The 12,278-nt window shown below is 47.8% G+C and overlaps 1 long non-coding RNA gene across 1 annotated transcript; it reads left to right on the forward strand.

Annotated features, from left to right (window-relative positions):
- Positions 1 to 8,307: 8,307 nt before the first annotated feature.
- Positions 8,308 to 9,738, forward strand: LOC122432755. Its single transcript, XR_006266953.1, has 2 exons — positions 8,308 to 8,433; positions 8,556 to 9,738. It is a non-coding gene; the product is annotated as an uncharacterized LOC122432755 (long non-coding RNA).
- The last annotated feature ends 2,540 nt before the right edge of the window (positions 9,739 to 12,278 follow it).

Here is a 12,278-nt window from a genome sequence, read left to right on the forward strand (position 1 = left end):
TGTGAGAGTTGGACCATAAAGAAAGCTGAGCACCAAAGAATTGACACTTTTGAACTGTGGTGTTGGAGAAGACACTTGAGAGTCCCTTGGACTGCGAGGAGATCCAACCAGTCCATCCTAAAGGAAATCTGTCCTGAATATTCATTGGAAGGACTGATGCTGAAGCTGAAACTCCAATACTTTGGCCAACTGATGCGAAGAACTGACTCCTTTGATGCTGGGAAAGATTGAAGGCAGGAGGAGAAAGTGACGACAGAGGATGAGATGGTTGGATGGCATCACCAACTCGATGGACATGAGTTCGAACAAGCTCTGGGAGTTGGTGATGGACAGGGAAACCTGGCATGCTTCAGTCCATGGGGTCGCAGGTTTGGACACAACTGAGTGACTGAACTGAACTGAACTGAACTGAACTGAAAAAAGCAAAACGGGTGGAAACACTGGTTTCTAGATGGGGGGGGGGGCCTTCATTTCTGTGAGGGCTTTTCTCTAGTTGCGGTGTGAGGGCTTCTTATTGTGGCTTCCCTCGTTGCAGAGCACGGGCTCTAAGGAGCACGGGCTTCAGTAGTTGCAGCTTCTGCTCCAGAGCAGAGGCTCACTGGTTGTGGTGCTTGGGCTCAGTTGCATGTGGGAGCTTCCTGGATCAGGGGTTGAACTCGTGTTTCCTGCACTGTCAGGCAGATTCTTTACCACTAAGCCACCAAGGAAGGCCCTGACGTCTTACAGTTAAATTAAGGGAGGGAAGAGACAGCTCCAAGAACAAAGCCAGTTCTCCTTGAAAAAGAAAACAGTGCTCACACTGTCATATCTGTGCAGAGACCAGGGTGTGAAATGTGCTCAGGAAATTATAAGCTGTTAACTGAAAAAGGTAGCTTCTCTGATTCCATGTGTGTGTAGACACACACACACACACACACACACACACACACAGGGCACAGAAAAATGTTGCCAGTGATTCTATCCAAGTAGGGGCATCGTAGATTGTTTTCCTTTTCTTACTTGAGTTTACCTGTATTTTGCACAAAATACTGAGAAATTTTTAGAAGTTTTAAAAGTTTCTAAATGTTAACATTTCTAAATGTTAAACTATGGAAAAAGTACAGACTTGTACTGTACTTTAGGATAACGACTTGTACTTTAATGACTCCATTATTCTAAATTAACAACTATGAATATTTTGCCATCCTTCCTCATTGAAATTTTATTTTTAAAGAAAAAATTTTAAAAGAAATAAAACTAGATTCCAGATGAGTGACAACCTGAGAAGGAACACGACTGACATTGAAAGAGACTGAAGGAAGCTGTTTCCCGGTGGGGGGTGGGGGGCAGCATTTCTTAAACCTCCAAAGCACAAAGCTTATGGCGAAACATTGATGGATCTGACTCCATCAAAGTGAAAGACGTCTGTTCAGCAAAAGATACCGTGAACAAGTAATCAGACAGATAACAGGTCAGAAGATATCTGCTGTCTTTAAAACAGACCAGGATGACTGGTTAGAATATACAAGAACCTCCTGCAACTCAACAAAGAAAAGAGAAAGGCAACAGGAAAATGGGCAGAAACAGAAACGTCAGTGCATGACAAGAACATGAAGAGTCGCTTTAGCAACCAGCGAAATGCAGATTCAGGGAACTGCACGCCACTCTACCCCATCACATGGCAACAGTCAGAATGGACAACGTGAGTACCGGCGGGCATGCTCAGGGGAGGGGCCCCGGAGCAGTCAGGGTCCCAGAGACAGGAAGGAGGAGGCTGGGCACCTGGGACTGAGGGAGGGGGGTGGGGTTAGTATTTAATGGAGACGGGGTCTCAGTTTGGGAAGGCGAGAAAGTTCTGTCCATCACCACAGACAGTGGTGATGGTTGCACAACAGCGTGAATATTCTAGACACCTCTGAACTGGACACTGAGAAGTGGTTGAGATGGCAAATGTTATGTGAACTTTAGTACAATTTTGTGGCATCTGGAAAGCAGCCCTGTCGAGGTACTTCCCATGGAAGAAATCCTCCCACTGACTATAAAATTCATCTGCTTGGGGGCTTCGACCTTCCTGAGGGGGAAGGGCAGCTTGAAAGTAGTGCCCCGGGAAGCCGGAGGGGCAAGAATGAAGGCCGCTCCAAGCGTGCGCACAGTCGTCAGGCGTCCAGGTGTCCAGGCATCCAGGCTTGGGTGCCCAGGCATAAAGGTGCTGGGAGGCTTCAGCTTCCCAAGGGTCTCTCCTGTGCCTTCTGCAGCCCCCGCCCCCCTTTCTGCCCCTTGTACCTGGCCCCTGGAAGCCACTAGCATGCCCTCTTTTTCCAAAATTCCATCATTTGAAAAATGTTGTTTAAATGGTATCCTATGGTGTGTCACCTTTTCAGGTTGGCTCTTTAAGCCCGGCAAAATTCCCTGGAGATTCACCCAAGTTGGTGCGTTTATCAGTATTTGTATCCTTTTTAATGTAAAGGAGGCTGCACACACAGCAGGACTAATCGAGGCGAAAACGCGAGTCCCCCTGTCCTGGTGAGCAGGAGGCCTTCCCTCCTCCTGTCCCTCCCTAACAACACTTGTCTGGACTCTGAGGACGCCCTTCTTTCTTGCAGCAGGAAACCGGATACAGATGAACATACACTTCACGCTGAGCAGCAGTTCTGTTCTTCTGAAGCCGTGACACTGCGACTCCCAGCCTCACTCGCGTGATGACGACATCCCTGTGGCACCAGGGTTAGGACTTGTGGAGGGCTGTTCCCAGTCTCAGAAAGCACCCACCTGCCTGGTAGCTGCAGGCATGTGCCGGTGACTGGCTGTTTAGCGTCAGGCCCTTTGCATATGTGAGTTTATCACACATGCTCCCATGTCCAAATGTCCATTCTTCAACACCCGAAGCGTACTGGAAGTCATTGTGAGGGGACCCGCTCCTTCTCGGGGGCGTGGTTGTAGAGCACAGAGGGGACTGGGATGGGAAGCCACGGCGGGCTCTTCTGAGCGCCGCAGCGGTTCTGTCGTACAGCGTCTGTTCCTGAGTCACTGTCAGCAGCTACAAGGAACACCGCTCAGCCAGGTGCAGCCAGCTCATCCACTTGTGGTCTCTCCAAAGAGCCTTCAGAGGCTGGAGAAAAGCACATAAAGCTCTGTCTTTGGGCAGGCTGTCTCTCCGTTCTCATCCCTGATGAATTTCCAGACCAGAGGCATTCCTCCGTCTGCGCTGAGAGAGAAGCTTCGACGGCAGACCAGGATGCGAACGTCTTTTCTCTGAATGCAACAAGGACACATTTCTTTTTTTTTTTTATACCTTTTTTTTTTTAAATTTAAAACATTTTTTTTATTAGTTGGAGGCTAATTACTTCGCAACATTTCAGTGGGTTTTGTCATACATTGATATGAATCAGCCATAGATTTACACGTAAGGACACGTTTCTTGAGGGGAGTATCTAAGAGGCTTCCACTTTCATTTCTGTAAAGTCAGAAATCTCCTTGTTACTGCACATTCTGAGGAAAGTGAAAGGTGACCCAACCTTCACTATGAAAAGCCCAGTATCAGGTCAGCAGGGCTCACCTTTATCCGCAGGGTTGTGTACGAGGGCTTAAAGGGCATTTAGCAGCTATGATCTGTTCGTTTCCTTGGTAGGAGGATCACTGACTGATGGAGTTTGCCAGAAGCTACCTTTGCACTGGCAACAAGCACGTAGATGGAAAGCACAGTTGAGTCTGTCTGCGGACAAGATATCAACAGTCTTTGTTCTGTGTATTCTGCAGTCTCGTCAAACTCTTCCCAGACATCAAGAGGGTGATCTGGGACCTCCCTGGTGGTCCAGTGGTTAAGAATCTGCCTTCCAATGCTGGGGATGCCGGGGATGCCAGCTTGACCCCTGGCGAGGGAACTAAGACCCCATGTCCCGCAGGGGAACTAGAGAGATGCCTGTGCACCACAATGAAGAGCCTGCACAGCACTTCTAAGACCCGATGCACACAAAAAGAAACAGATTTAGAAAATAAAGAATAATTTTAAATAAAATAGGACTTCCCTGGTGACCTAGTGGTTAAGAATCTGCCTTACAATGCAAGGGACACTGGTTCGATCCCTGGCCTGGGAAGATCCCACATGCCACGGAGCAACTAAGCCCCTGTACCATGACGGAGCCCACGTGCCTAGAGCCTGTCTCCACCACAAGAGAAGCCCCCGCAAAGAGAAATCCACGCACCGCGACAGCCTCCACTTGCCAGAACCAGAGAAAAGCCAGTGCAGCAATGAAGACCTAGCACAGGCTAAAATAATAAAATAAATCTTGAAAAAGATGATTTGAAATTCCTTACTTCCAATCAAAGTAGCCAAGAGCTGAAAGAACAGTGTTTTGGTGCCAAATTGTGCGGGTCTTAGGGAGCCCGTGGAAAGTCTCCTTGGGGTGAGAGGTGAAGGGTCAGCTCTCCTCTGTCAGGGCAGGAGGCACATTTCTTAGCACAGTCTTACTTCTGATCTCAGAATGTGGAAATGTCACTTTACTCAGCTCCATAGAGCATGAAGGGACAACGTGTCCCTGAGCTCACACAGTGGCCCCAGACTGTCTGTGGTCTTGGGGAGACAATGAAGTTGTGGCTGGTTTACAAGAACTTTCCTGTCACACCCGGGACTTGAGGTCAGTCCCCACCTGTGCCCTCCTTCCTGTCCATCTGAAAATCCAGATCAGATCCATGTGACCCTCCCCTTCAGACACTACACAAACTGCCACACTCACGACCACAGTTTAGAAAACGTGTGTTTAAAAAATTTTAAAAACCCATAGATCACTTTAACCCCATCACCCAGAGATAACTCTTACAAACATTTTTATGTCTATCCTGTCACTTTCTGTGAACATATGCGTATATTTGGAGAAGGCAATGGCAACCCACTCCAGTACTCTTGCCTGGAAAATCCCATGGACAGAGGAGCCTGGTAGGCTGCAGTCCATGGGGTCATTAGGAGTCGGACACGACTGAGCGACTTCACTTTCACTTTTCACTTTCAGGCATTGGAGAAGGAAATGACAACCCACTCCAGTGTTCCTGCCTGAAGAATCCCAGGGACGGGGGAGCCTGCCGTCTATGGGGTCGCACAGAGTCGGACACGACTGAAGTGACTTAGCAGTAGCGTGCGTATATTTTTATTAACATAAAATACATGCCCCATATATGCCATTTTGCAGTCTGCTTCTCCACCTCAGCATGCCCTCATCTCTGCCCACAGAGGTCTCAGTGCAGAGAACTGAGTACAACCTGTCTCTCTTCTCCCTGAAGGCTTCTTCACGGAAAGGCTTGGCAGCGACGCACAGAAAGGCAGTGGGTGGGCACGGGAGGTGTCTGCAGACGGGGGCATCCAACAAATTTGGGGAAGTGTGGGCAGAGGGAGCAGCATCCCAGAATAGGAGCGCTGCGCGGAGGCAGGGGCTTGTCTGTCCTGGTCTCAGAGGCTCAGGGTAGGTGGGGCTGGCACTGGGGATTAACCAGAGGTCTGGGGATGAACAACTGCTCCCTCACAAACCCAGGCCACAGAGCAGCTGGCAGCTGGCCTGGTGCCCTGGTCCCAAGGCCAGGCTTCTCTTCTCCAGAGAAACCAAGCAAACTGCTTTTAGAGTGGGGTGGGGCTCCCCAAGGAATTCCTCCCTTGGCCTGGCATACCTGATAGCACTGACCCTTGGAAAGGACACTCCCCTCAACCTTTCTATTTAGGAGACAGGCCTGTCAAGGACACTAAGTTACCTGGAGTGACTAAGTAAGTTCTGACCCCACTTAGTGATGAGAAAGATTCGGAGGCAATGGAACGCTTGTGCATTTCTGGTGGGCCCGTCAAGTGGTACAACTACTTTGGGAATGAGATCAGCAGTTTATTATAGAGTTAAACATACACTTAACATGCCATCCAGCGATTCCACCCTTTAGTATTTGCTCAGGCAATATACAGATGTATGTTCACACAGAGACTTGTAAATGAATGTCTTTAGCTATTATTCAAAACTGAACTGGATAAACTGAAATGTCCTTCCGCTGATGAACAGATAAAAAGCTATGATACAATGGAATATGACTCAGCAATAAAAATGGAATGAACAACTGATACATGTAAAAACGTGGGTAAGTCTCAAAAACACATGCTGAGCATGACAATAAAGAAATGATACTGTAATCTGCAATGACAGAAATCTGATCAGTGACTACCCAGGACCTGGATGTGGAGTGGGGTTTGACTGGGAAGGGGACCAAGAAAACTTGGGGGAAATGTTCTATACCTTGATTGTGATGTGATTACACAGTTGTATATATTTGTCAAAACTCATCAAAATATACACTTAAAAATGGGACCATTTCATTGTATATAAATTAAGCCTCAATAAAGTTCATTTATAGAAAAAGACTTAAAAGGTAAATGGTAAAAAATAAAAAGATCAATAAAATACTTAGAAAATAAAGTAAAAAAAAAATGATCTTAGGACATAGAAGAAATGACCCAAAAAGAAAAAGAAGAGGAAGAGGAGAAAAAATAGTTAAGAAATGATGGAGTCGTGGAGGATGTGTCCAGGTTATTTAACTTCACGTACACAGACGTTCCAGAAGAAGAGAATAGAGTAAACGGAAAGAAAGTTCTTAAATACAAACAAAAAATTGTAGAAAATGGAAGGTCCCCTCGAGAACAGAGAAGGGTGAATGAATAAAAAGATCCCCATTTAGACCTGTTCTTGTGAAATGTCAGAGTATTAGGGATAGAGGTTTCAGAAGCATCTGAAGATAAAACTCGTGACTCCTCCAAAGGGATGACTATCAAATTGTCAACTGTGAGATAATGACAGAGCTGGGCCTTCAAAATGCTGAGGAGAAATTTGGGATCTAGAAACCGATGCCAAGTTATGAGTGCAAATTAAAAGCCTTTTTAGATACATAAAGACATCCCCTTCTGAGGACATGCTTAAAATGTACTTCAGCATATGAAGCTGGAACCAAGTACAGAGAAAGCGAGGGTCTGGTGGGCCACGTGTGACGTCCGCAGTGACAGCCAGGCAGCAGGTCTGGACAGAGACCGGGGCTCGGAGACAGACAACTCCAGGGGAAAAGACAGGCTTTGGGAGCTTCTACAATCTATAAGCAAAGCATGAAAAAGCATTTTCAACCCATTCAAACTGTAAAGACTAATCTTGACAATACTCAAGCAAAAGTTTGGGTGATGGAAGGTGGGTGGAAGTGGGAGAGGCAGAGGAAAGGACAGGACCCCTTTCTTCCGTTGGGGGGAAAGAACACCATGCCATCCAAAGCTTGTGGGACAAGATACAGAGGTCTAAGGATTGGTTATGTTTAATGCCACACAGGTACTCAGGGAAAACATACAAGAATAACAGAATTATAATAAAAAGGACGTGGGAGGAGACATGAAGGGGTAGGGGAGAATATGTTCTCTACCCTCACCTGCTGTGGTCCTGATGGTCTGACCCATGCTGTATGTCTGATCTCACCTCTTACTGTCCTCCTCTCACTCATCTGTAAGCTCCTGTCCTGCCTCCTTGCTGTTCCTCCAAATTGCCAAGTTTGTCCCTGTTCACGGCATCCATAACTGCCAATACAGTAGAGACAGGCTGGGCAGCAGAGATTCCACAGAAGCCCATCCACCCGAGCCGCTCTGAGACACAAGGGTTAGCCCCAGTTCTGAAGGTTCCTTGCTCACCTTGCCCATGAGAGCAGTGAATTCATCTTCACTCCCTTGTATTTTGTAAAAATGGTATGGAGTTCCCATGTACTCTGTCTCATTTCTCAGTGTCAACAATGTTATCTCTTATACCTTCATCACTTGGTTAAGGTGTTTTGGTCAAGTTTCTCCACCATGAAGTTACTATTAATCCCTTAGTAATTAAAAAATATCTTGGGGGACATATTTGAGTAATAAGCTGTCTCAAAACTTTTGGCCACTAATCTTAGAAATCATCAGTAGATCTTGTTTGGGACAAGTATTATTGAGGTGTTTGCCTAATGTTGATTTTCTATTTCTCTCATTCCTACTATATCTATTGGAATATTTTTGTACGCAAGGCCTATCCTTCCTGCCTCACTTATTCTTTTTTCTTTTTGGCCGCACCGCATGGCTTGTGGGATCTTAGTTCCCCAACCAGGGATTGAGACCAGGCCCTCTGCAGTGAGAGTGTGGAGTTCTAGCCACTGGCCCACCAGGGAATTCTCGACTTATTTTTTTTTATATCACTAGGGACTCGTGGATATTTATTTTACATTATTCTGTAACTCACAACCCAACAGTTTTGTTACTAATTTTGCCAGGCACATAGTTCCAGTTTTGGCCACTAGGAGAACCTTCAGGTTGGCTCCTGAGTCCCCATCCTTTTTGCAGCCATTCCTTTCTGGCAATGCAGGACTTCCCAGGCTCACCTTGGACTTTCCCTGACCTAGCCCTGGAATCAGTCACTTCTTCAAGAAGCCCAGGTATGTGTGTGGGTGGACTTGCAGCGCTCTCTACCCTAGGCCCGAAGGAAGGAAAGAGGGTGTGGTGAGAAGGAAGGGCACTCCTGCCTCGCCCACTTCTCCCGCCCTATTCTTCCCTTCAGGAAGGATGTTGCTAACAGGTGCGGTGGGCTCCTCACGGACTGCGCCCCGCTGGGCCCGTCAGGACCCCCAGTTCTGTTTGAGGTATAGAGTTTGTACTCGGAAGGGCAATGGCTGGGTCTCAGAGCGTCACCAGAAAGGGATACCTGCCAACTGACAAAGGTATCTGTGAGCAGCACCCCCGCCCCTGTCCCTTCCAAATCTCTGGGGGCTGGAGGATGGTGGGGGGGAGCCCAGTCGGAGGAATGGGAGTACAGTCCCGGTCGGCTCGAAGACGTTCTTAGTGAGTCACAAAACTAGGACATGAAAAATGAATTTTTTTCCAGGTCGTTCTGGTAGTATTTGTTTAAATTCTGACGTTTTATCGAGCAAGTATCAAAACGTGCAGCTCAAACTGGCTTAAGCTAAACAGGTTTCAGCGACTCAACCGAAAAGACGTGGTTGGACCGCAATGCAGTTTGCCGACGTTTCTGGCTCCATTTCTCCACAAGAAAGCAACAGCAACATCAACCCGCCCTGACTGGAAAACCGGCCACTCAACACTGTAGACGTCAGCGCGGTGCGCCGCTAATCTGCAGGGTCCGGGCGGGAGGGGGCGCGGCCGGGGTCGCCGGAACGCAATGCCGTAGGCGCCTCTGCGCCGCCGGCGCCCCCGATTGGCCGAGTCCGGGTCACGTGGCCGCGCCCTCGCCGCAAGGGCCGCTGGGAGAACCGCTGTCTGGGCTGGGGGTGTCTGAGTCGCGCGGTCGCGGGGGCGTTCGGTGCTGCAGGGCCGGGTGCAGACGTAGAGGTCGCGCGAGTCCGGGGGAGTGCGGCCGCCAGCCGGCGCGGATGCGGCGCCCGTCAGCGGCCGCGGTGTTGGTCGCACTTCTTTTTCAGGCGGCGGCGCGCACTTGCCTGACGCGGAGCTGCGGCCGGGAGGGGTGGCCGCGCAACCCTCGTGGGGACCGGGATCGCGGGTCCGAAGCTCGTCAGCTCCCGCAGCTGCTGGGCCCTGCGCACAGCTGCTGCGCGCCCCGGAGCCGGAGGCCGGCCGCCGGGACCTCTGGGCTAAGACGGAGCGGGCTGGAGAAACCTTGTCGCTGAGTTGTTGGGCGATACGGTTGTCCTGTAGGGATTGTATACGTCAAAGCGAAATTCCTAATTTTGGTTTCGCCATTAAATGTCATCAAGGATTTCAAGCCATGTGAAAAATTCACAGTAGTTTCTGAAAGGTTAATTCCATCTCGTTAATCACGGGAAGAGGTACAGGCTAAAGCACTTCCATGAGAGGCCATGAGAAGCGTTAGTTGCTAAAGGTGTTATCACACACGAAGACCAACGCCACCAGGAGGGTCGTTTCCATTGGGTTTGCCCGCAGCAGCCTTGGCCAACTGGAGCCAGGCGAGCAGCGAGACCGATGTGTGTGCGCTTGTGAAACCCCAGGTACACAGGGCCTCAGACAGTTGATCCGGAGGATGAAGACCCCAACTCAAACGCCTGTCACTGGGAGGCTGGAAAAGGGCCAGTGTTCTGCCCCAAACCCAGTCCCCCTACAGTAGTTGAAAAGGCCACTGTTGTCCCCATTTTTACATTTGCCAGTTTCACCACTTTTGTTCACTCTCAATCTTAGCCAAAACTGTCAACTCAGTTTTTCAAGAATAGAAATACAAAGGAACTAATGTAATCCTAGAAGATAGAAGCGCCATCAGTTAGGCAGGAAGAGAGCACCTAGACTTCTAAATGGACTCTCTTGTCTGTAGTTACCATGTGTTGTCAGCCAACCAGGGCACTGGTTGCCTCTTGAAATTATACTAAGACATTGAGAAAACTCCTAAGAACAACGGAGCTGGTGCTTTTGCGTTTGGGACCGGTTCCAGACCTGTATCCCAGCCAGCTTCTGAAGCCATCATTTGCTTATAGGAAGAGTCACAGAAAAGCAACTTACACCATTGAGGGTTCAGGGCCAAAGGAGAGGGCTGAGAGGGTAATGCTTGAATGGAGGCTACAGCCCCTGGCTGAGATACCAATTGTCATGTACTACAACCCTGCCATTAACATTATAAATGACTCAAGTCTGGAAAACAAAGAAAAAAAGTGTATCCAAAGCCGGTCACCCTAAGTATCACCCAGTAATTGTTCCTCTTGTCTGCATCACACAGGCAGTGCCTGGGTGTCTAGACATCATCGACTGTTTAGAGTCCTGGAAAATGGGGAAAAATCAGGAAGAAAGATTTATCTTTAGAGGGGATTTAATTTTCCAGGCTGGTTGTAAGGTAACTGGTAGTGGAGAGGCAAGCCTTTGGTAACGCAACACCATACTTGCTGTTCCTGCCTGGAGGAGGCAGCCTCTGAGACCACTTAATCTTAGCTTTTGACTTCCAAACTCAACCAATGATTGTTTCTAAAGTTTTGATACTTTCAGTTATGAAAAAATTCACACAAGATACACACACACACCAGTAGAGCAGACAGGAACAGGTACCTAAACATCCATCACTGATTCAGTGGTTAAGAGAGAACCGTTGAACGGCTTTGCCTGTTCTAGAAGTCCAGCAAAAGAGGCACTCTTCACACCTGGCTGGCTGCAGACTAGGGTCTGAGTGCACCACCGCCTGAGAGTGCTCGGTGCCCTGTGATTGCTGTCTTCTGTTGTGTGGACATACCACAGTTCATCCATTCACAACGTCAATGGACATTTGGGTGATTTCCAGTTGGGCTGGAATAAAGCAGCTATGAACACTTGGGTACAAGTCTTTGCGTTTTCGTTTCTCAACGAGACAAGTTATTGGTAAACATTTTGCTTCATCCTGAACGTCCTTCCCTGGACGTGTGCTGACAGGAGCCAAGATCATCACCCACAGTCAGTTTGGATTTCTGATTTGGCAGTTAAGTCTCAGTTGAGATGTGCTTACAACTAATGAACACGTGCATAAGAAAAGTAAATGAAAAGGTATCAAAAGGCACAGACCCAACTTCCACTCCAGTCCCTCAGCCCTACAGGTGCCCTCCTCAGATGACACCAATTTGATGTCATCAAATGGTAAGATGACACCTTACCAATTTCTTTGTAACCTAGAAATGTCTTCTGCACATAAAGCACATATAGGCAGTTCCTTCTCTCCTTTCATGTATGGTGCATTTGTTTTTTTAAAAAAATACTTATCTGGCTGGCCCAGATCTTAGCTGTGGCTCCGAGATCTCTGATATTCATTGCAGCACATGGGACCTTTAGGTGTGGCATGTGATCTCTTGGTTGCAGCATGTGGGATCTAGTTCCCTGACCAGAGATTGAACCTGGGCTCTCTGCATTGGGAGTGCGGAGTCTTGGCCACTGGACCACCAGGGAAATCCCTACATGAGGTGCATTGCATACACAGTGAAGTGTTCCTTGCTTGTTACAATTTATTTTAGAAGTTTAATTCCATACTGGCACATATCCGGCTATCTCTGGCTACTAAAAGGTAAGTATTTCATCTTCAGCCAACCAACTCAGCCCTAGAAGGATGTCTTATTTTCATGTAGGTCCTGGAAAGGAGACTTTAAAAGGAAGTAAAACTTGTTTTTGAACCACAGCATGGGTTGAGGCAAATAGATAAATTGCCTTTAAGAAAATAACCTTTTGAGCTTCTTAAATTTAGGAAGTAAAACCTTGGGTTGAGCAAAAATTTCCCAGATAAAGCATCATGGCAAAATCCATAAAAAAACAAATTGAAAAATTAGACTTCTGGGAATTTCCTGGTGCT

This window comes from Cervus canadensis, chromosome 32 (assembly GCF_019320065.1).
Source record: "Cervus canadensis isolate Bull #8, Minnesota chromosome 32, ASM1932006v1, whole genome shotgun sequence".
Taxonomy (NCBI): Eukaryota; Metazoa; Chordata; class Mammalia; order Artiodactyla; family Cervidae; genus Cervus; species Cervus canadensis.